Source organism: Nannospalax galili, unplaced genomic scaffold, assembly GCF_000622305.1.
Source record: "Nannospalax galili isolate Female #2095 unplaced genomic scaffold, S.galili_v1.0 scaffold1018, whole genome shotgun sequence".
Classification (NCBI taxonomy): domain Eukaryota; kingdom Metazoa; phylum Chordata; class Mammalia; order Rodentia; family Spalacidae; genus Nannospalax; species Nannospalax galili.
This window is the reverse complement of record NW_008342000.1, coordinates 560111-566730: the sequence shown is the minus strand read 5'-3', so window position 1 is coordinate 566730 and position 6620 is coordinate 560111.

Here is a 6620-nt window from a genome sequence, read left to right as displayed (position 1 = left end):
CCCAAGACAATGGCATGGACCAGATCTTCAACAGTATTGTGGAAGAAAATTTCCCAAACTTAAAGAAAGACATGCCCATACAAATACAAGAAGCATACGGAACACCAAACAGAGGACCAGAACAGGAACTCTCCACGGCACATCGTAGTAAAAACACTACACGCACAAAACAAAGAGAAAATTCTGAAAGCTGCAAAAGAGAAACAACAAGTCAGTAGACAGTATTTGGGAGCTCTTATCTAATCCTTAAAAGATTTTGGGTTCCTTCTTCAGAGCAGGGAATGTAGAGACATTGTTAAGTACTTTCCATTGATTATTATATTGAATGTCATCACACCACAAGGTTTACATCCCATTTATAGATGCACAAATGTTGAAAGAATGAAATTCCTCCTGGAAAGCAATGGAGCTCAGAAACAAGCCTTTAACTCCTTCTCCTTACCATTCTTTCTCCTGTAGTTTAGATCATGAATGTCCCCCAAAGCCACTGTTTTACAAAACCTGATCACTAGCCTGTGGCATCACTGGCATGTGGTGAACCTCTGGAAGGTAGGACTTGTGGAAAGTTCAGAGGTCTCTGAGAGTATGCCCTCAAACAGAATGGTGAGCCCCCGATTTACCTAGTCCCTTTTCCCTGATTCATGATATGAGTGTGTGTTCCAACATGAGCTTTGCACCTTTTAAGTAGTGAATGATGGCCTGTCCAAAATTGGCTTCAACTTCCAGAACCATGGGCTAAACGAGCCTTTTTTATGAGATAAGTACTCTGGTGTTCTGTTATGGTGACATGAAGGCAGCTAGTAATACTTCTGAGTATAGAAGAAAAGAACTTGTGTTGGGTATTTTCATCCTCTGAGGAAAAGGGGTGGGTCTAGAGACCAATAGGGAAGTGGAGTACACTGGGAAAAAGGAGGAGGCCTTGGTGCCATTTTGGGAGCACGGAACAGGAGGCTAGTGGGCGAGCCAGCCTGCTGTGGACACTGTGGGGCTCCATGGACCTTGTAAGGACCCCTCGGACCCCGTAGGGAACTCTGCAGGGTGAGTCAGCATGTGTGCTCTCGAGATGAGGCAAACCATGGGGTGGGATGGTACGTGGGTGTGGGGCATGAAAGTGATCTGGAATGGCAGGCCAGCAAGGGGCTCGGGGTGTCTGTTTCTTTGTAAATCATCCCCTCCCCTCACACATGTATAAACTATGCAAAATTCTGACAAAAATTTGTTATGTCAGTTTGTCCACCCATGTCAGGAGCACAAGACCCAGAGAGAGTGAAGGGGTTGAAAAGTGAGTGGGAAGGAGAAAAATTTAATGGCACAACTTGACAGAACAATTTTAAAAAATTTAAAAAGTACATTCAAAATTGAGTTGTGTATCCTTCTTTTAATATAAGGGATATTGATAATGTTTATGTAATTTAAGTTGAAAATATTATTTTTTATTTTGTTATTTAATCTGTGACCACCCTTTAAAATAGATGTCAACTCATGCTTATAAATTTTAAGCCAGGTTCATATTATAAATTCCATACTGAAAAAGTACAATAATTTTAAATGCTTGAAAAATAAATGCCCCTGTGTAAGTTAGTGATGCTCCTGGATCAAGGGAGATGTTTAAGCTGTATTCCTGCTGTCTTTCACTTCCAAGATATAAGACAAGAAGTACAGAAAATCAGAATTTTATCACCCCCCAACGACAGTTTGGAATAGATACCATGAAATGTAGTAATTTACAATCTATACATTATTTTCATGTTTTTAACATCGTTAACATTTAAACACCTGGAAACTGACTTTTGGTGATTAACCTTTAAGAAATGAATAGCTTATTTACCCATGTGCATCAAAGGTCTTGGCACATCATAATAGCTCAAACATGTTTAAAGATAGAGTATTAGATGGAGAAACAGAGAAGAAATAAAGAAAAAGTAAATTCAAAGACAGTGAGGAGGACTATGGAGTCAGAAATTGCACAAAAGAATCAATAGTGAACAATAGCCTTCCAAGTCTCTGAATCATTTTCCTAGGACATAATCAGAAGAATTCCCTCTCTAAGACTTCCCTAAGAAGATCCTGCTTAAAAACAAGTGATAGGCACATAACATCTACCCAGAACTAGGGAACATTGTGAGGAATACCTGATTTTCAGGCTGAATTTGAAATTGAACCCAACACATCAGCCTGTGAGTTTGGCTCCTGATGCTAGGCAAGGACTCCAGCAGTGGTTTAATTATGAGAAAGACCTTGCTGAGCTCAGAAAGCTGTACCACAGTTTTGTTCATGTGAGTTACGGAAGAACATTATGTAGGTAGAATTATTCTAAGTGGAAGGAAAAAGCACTGAATTTGGAAGGAAACAGACTGTATGAATTCTGTTTGAAGTTGAAATCTTCCAGCATACACGAGCATTTGTTTACATCCACATGAATATGGAGTACACATGATGCACATATCTACAGTCTTTCTTAAAAACACAGCAGAAAGTCTAATATTAGACCTCAGAAGCCAGAAAAAGTAATGATATTTACCACCTGCTATGTTGTACTATTTTGCACACTTGTTCCTATTTGAGTCCTTTAAATAATTTGGTAGGGATTATATTATAGCAGATAAGATAAAGTCTCCACACAATTAAATACTTCCTCAAAGTTTACTTGCAAGAAGTTAGGAGGTTCAAACCCAAGGCTGAGTCTGTAGCTTTTTATTATTTCTCTTCTGCTACACCTCCCGACTTTAAAATGTATTGATGGCTTCCCACACCACAGCAATGGATTTGTATCTCAAATCCATTCATTCTCAACAAAGAGCCACAAGACACGAAAAGCTGGGCTAAGTTTTATTTTTCATTAAGTGGAGTTATGAGAATAAACAAGAAATATTGCTAACATAAAATACAACAGACCCCCTCTGCTCAGGAATGAAGAAGAAATCCAAGGAAAAACTAAATCAAGCCACAAGTAATAACTCGATTTTTCTTTTGGCTGAAGTAACAACGCAAGGCTTTTTTATCATTGATACGATATTCATGGGTTTGAGGCAAAGCCTGGAGAACTCTTGGATCTCTTACTGGAACAGTAATTACACCACAGCGAGCAGAAACATCTTTTTGTTTATCAGATAAACTACTTGGATTATTCAATAAAAGTGTTGGAAGTATAATTTTAATATAATTGTGAAATGAAGGTGTAACTTAAGGATGCTCCATTATGTTGTACAGTTTCCCTCTATATTGCCAGAAGTATTTTATGAACAGTAACTAAATTATTTAATAATTGACAGAAATCCGGTTGCCATCTCTTCTTTGACAAATTACCTTATCAAACATTTTAAAGAATCTGGCTGTTGATCACATTTATAACATTATGTTAAGCAGGAAAACTGAGTGCTTCCCAAATGTTTCTACATCTTTCTAAAGAAATGAAATATAATTTGGGGATGAGAGAAGATACATCTTAAATCTAATCCGAGACTATGAGGCCTTTACTTAATACATTCAGTCTTGTGTAATGTTATTTCTTCATGCTGAAAGTCCTGTTTACAACACCATTAACATTATCATCTATTCATTTTTCTATAACACCAAAGCCTTCTCCAATCATCAAGTCTACGCGCAGAATGTTTGATTTTTTTAAAAGCCACCGGTACCATTCTCACCACCCCCCAAAGTGAGAGAATGTTTCCCAGGTGCTTGTGGACTGATTTCTGTGTTCAAAGTCAGATATAAATATGGGGCTTCCAGATCTCCAGCTACTGCTAGATGCGAAGCTTAGACAGTCAGCCGACCTCTCTGAATATCATTGTTTTCACCTGCAGGATCGTGCCTTCTACACACATCGGTGTGGATTAGATGAAATCTCACACATAAAAAAATCTTTCTCCTAGTGTGAATGCATAGTGACTGTTGGCAAAGCAAGGCGTTCTGTTTTGAAAAACGGGTAACTTTTAGCTTTACTTGAGTAACTTAGTTCAAAACCTCAAGAGGGTGAGAACTGTTCATCATTCACTCTTGAAGTCCTACAGTCTAGAACAAGCTCTCAAATCATAGCTGTGGTATAGGACACATTGAGTGACTAGTCCTTCAATTGACGTGTCCATCAAATGCTTAAAATGCATGTGTGAGGCAGATGGAAAATAAAGGCTGCTTTATTAATTAATTGTAAACCCTGTAAGACCAGATACTTGCTCCAAATGGCTCATCCCTATCTGTGTAGTCTTATAGAGATGTTTTCTGACTTAGTATAGATTCAATAAATATGAGTAGGGGGAATCATCTATTTCATGTACATGAGAGCGGAGGGGAGATAGAAGATGCATACTAAGCTTTGAAGATAGCCAAATGCTAAGCCATGGGCCTTGGAAATTCAACAGTGAGTATGGCTTTCTATTTATTAGACAGATTTCACAGAAGAGGTTAGGACCAGCTACTGTGATAGCATTAGTTCTCTTTCCAGAAATAGAAAAAATAAGAATCAGATGGCTTCTTAGGGGAACAGCAGGTACAAGCAGAGAATTCAGGTACAAGAACAGTGACAAAGGAGAGATGTGCCAAGACAGGACCACCTTACCACATTCCTGAGAGGGAGTCTTGGCACTCTTGGAGTTCTTCCTCAGTTCTGTCAGGGACTGATAGATGGGTTGTGCCGTTTAGAGTCTCTCCATCTCAGCAGTTTTGTGATGGCCTACTTGTAGCACTCATCAGGGAAGGCCCTGGATATGACAGCACCTCTAAGACTTTTGAAACATGAAAATTGATTTCAAACCTTTAAATTGTTTTCTGTCTCTCGGGCTTAAATTTGCATTTATCATTGTAGCACTGTCTTTTTCACTGAAACCACTTCTTGGGCCTTTTAGATAGAATAACACTAAGCAAGTCCCACCTAAGTTCATGGAGAGAATGGACACCTTATTGCACTTAAATGTGGAAGTTTCAGGAAGACAGTGGGTTCTGCACACAGAGTTGTGTCACAGATCATGGTGTACGGTATTTGTAATGTGTGGGGCGAGCGTATGTTTTCACTATGCACATCAGTTTTACTCCAGATATATAGGGAGTCTTCTTTAGACAGTATAGGTATAGGATACCGCAGCAGGGGAATGCTTAACTTATATGGAGAAAATAAATACTCCACTTTATTGGACTTGATAGGAATCAATATAAATTAGACATTTTGAGATACAAAATATGATTTTATTTTATAACAGATAAATTTGGTATTTTCATTTACATGATTTTTTAAATTTATTTATTATTGAGAATTTTGTATTTGTATACAATATATTTTGAAGCTCCCCACCCCTTACTCCCTCTATTCCTACTGGATCCCCTTATTTCCCTCCCTAATTCATGTCTTCTTCTTTATTTTTAAACAACCTAATGAGTCCAATTAATGTTGCTCTTATTTACATGGGTGTTGGGCCATCCACAGGTACATGGGCAACAACTGGCTCTCCCACCCCCAGCAAGAATCGAATGTGATAGCTCCTCAATTAGGGGTGGGGCCTGGTGATCCCATCCCTTACCTGTGATGGAAACTTGACTGGCTTGATCTTGTACAAGTTCTGTGCAGGCAGCCACAGCTGTTGTGTATTCATGGGTGTTCGTGGGTGCAACAGCGCAGTCATGTCCAGAAGGCAATGCTTAGCATTGGTCCTCCCTTTCCTCTGTCCTACAGTTTTTCTGTCCTGATTCCCCATGATGTTCCCTAAGCCTTGGGGAACAGGGGGATATTACAGAGATGTCCCATTTAGAAATGGACACTATAGTCACATATTCTCTGCACTTTAACCAGCTGTGGGTCTGTGTAACCTCCATCCATTGTAAAAAGAAGCTTCTCAGATGAGAGGTGAGAGCTGCACTAATCTGTGGTATAAGATTGAGTACTTAGAAGGCAGTTTAATACCATGTCCATTGGCAAAGTAATAATAGTGTCTCCCCTAGGGCACAGGTTCTCGACCAGGTTTACACGACCATGTGTTAGCTCCCTCCTGTGGGGCAGGCCTTAAATCCAATCAGAAAGTTGTTCGTTATTCTCATGCCCTTCATGCTACTATTGCATCAATGATTGCTCAGTGAATCATTACTATAGCTTACAGGGTTCACACCTGGGTAAGACTGTTCATGACTTTTCTTCTGTAACAGCCTGAATAGTATTTTCCAGGGTCCTGAAAACTAGCCAGCAGGGAGAAATATTCCAGGTCAGGACTAGCATGATTTCTCCATGTTATAGAGATCTGTAAGCAGCTAAAAGCAATGGCAATAATTTGCATTGTTTTGGTGTCTCTAGAATCCCCCTAGGTCAAAATTTGAAGGGAGGTAGTCCATCTCTGGACCTGAGATTTTGTTTGATAGTAGGATAACTTCAGTTAAGCTCTTAAATAGCCAGGGACAGGAGAAGAATGGAAGGGAAGAGGGAAGGAAACGTAAAGAAAAGGAAGGAGTGGAGGAAAGGGACAACTAGGACGAAGGATGCTTGAAAAAGCCATCTAGAAGCCTACTATTTTAAAACTGTGTGTGTGTGTGTGTGTGTGTGTGTGTGTGTGTGTGTGTGTGTGTGTTTTTCTTTGAGAGACAGAGACACATCTCGCATATGCTGCTATGTAATTTATATATAAGAGAAAATAGCATTC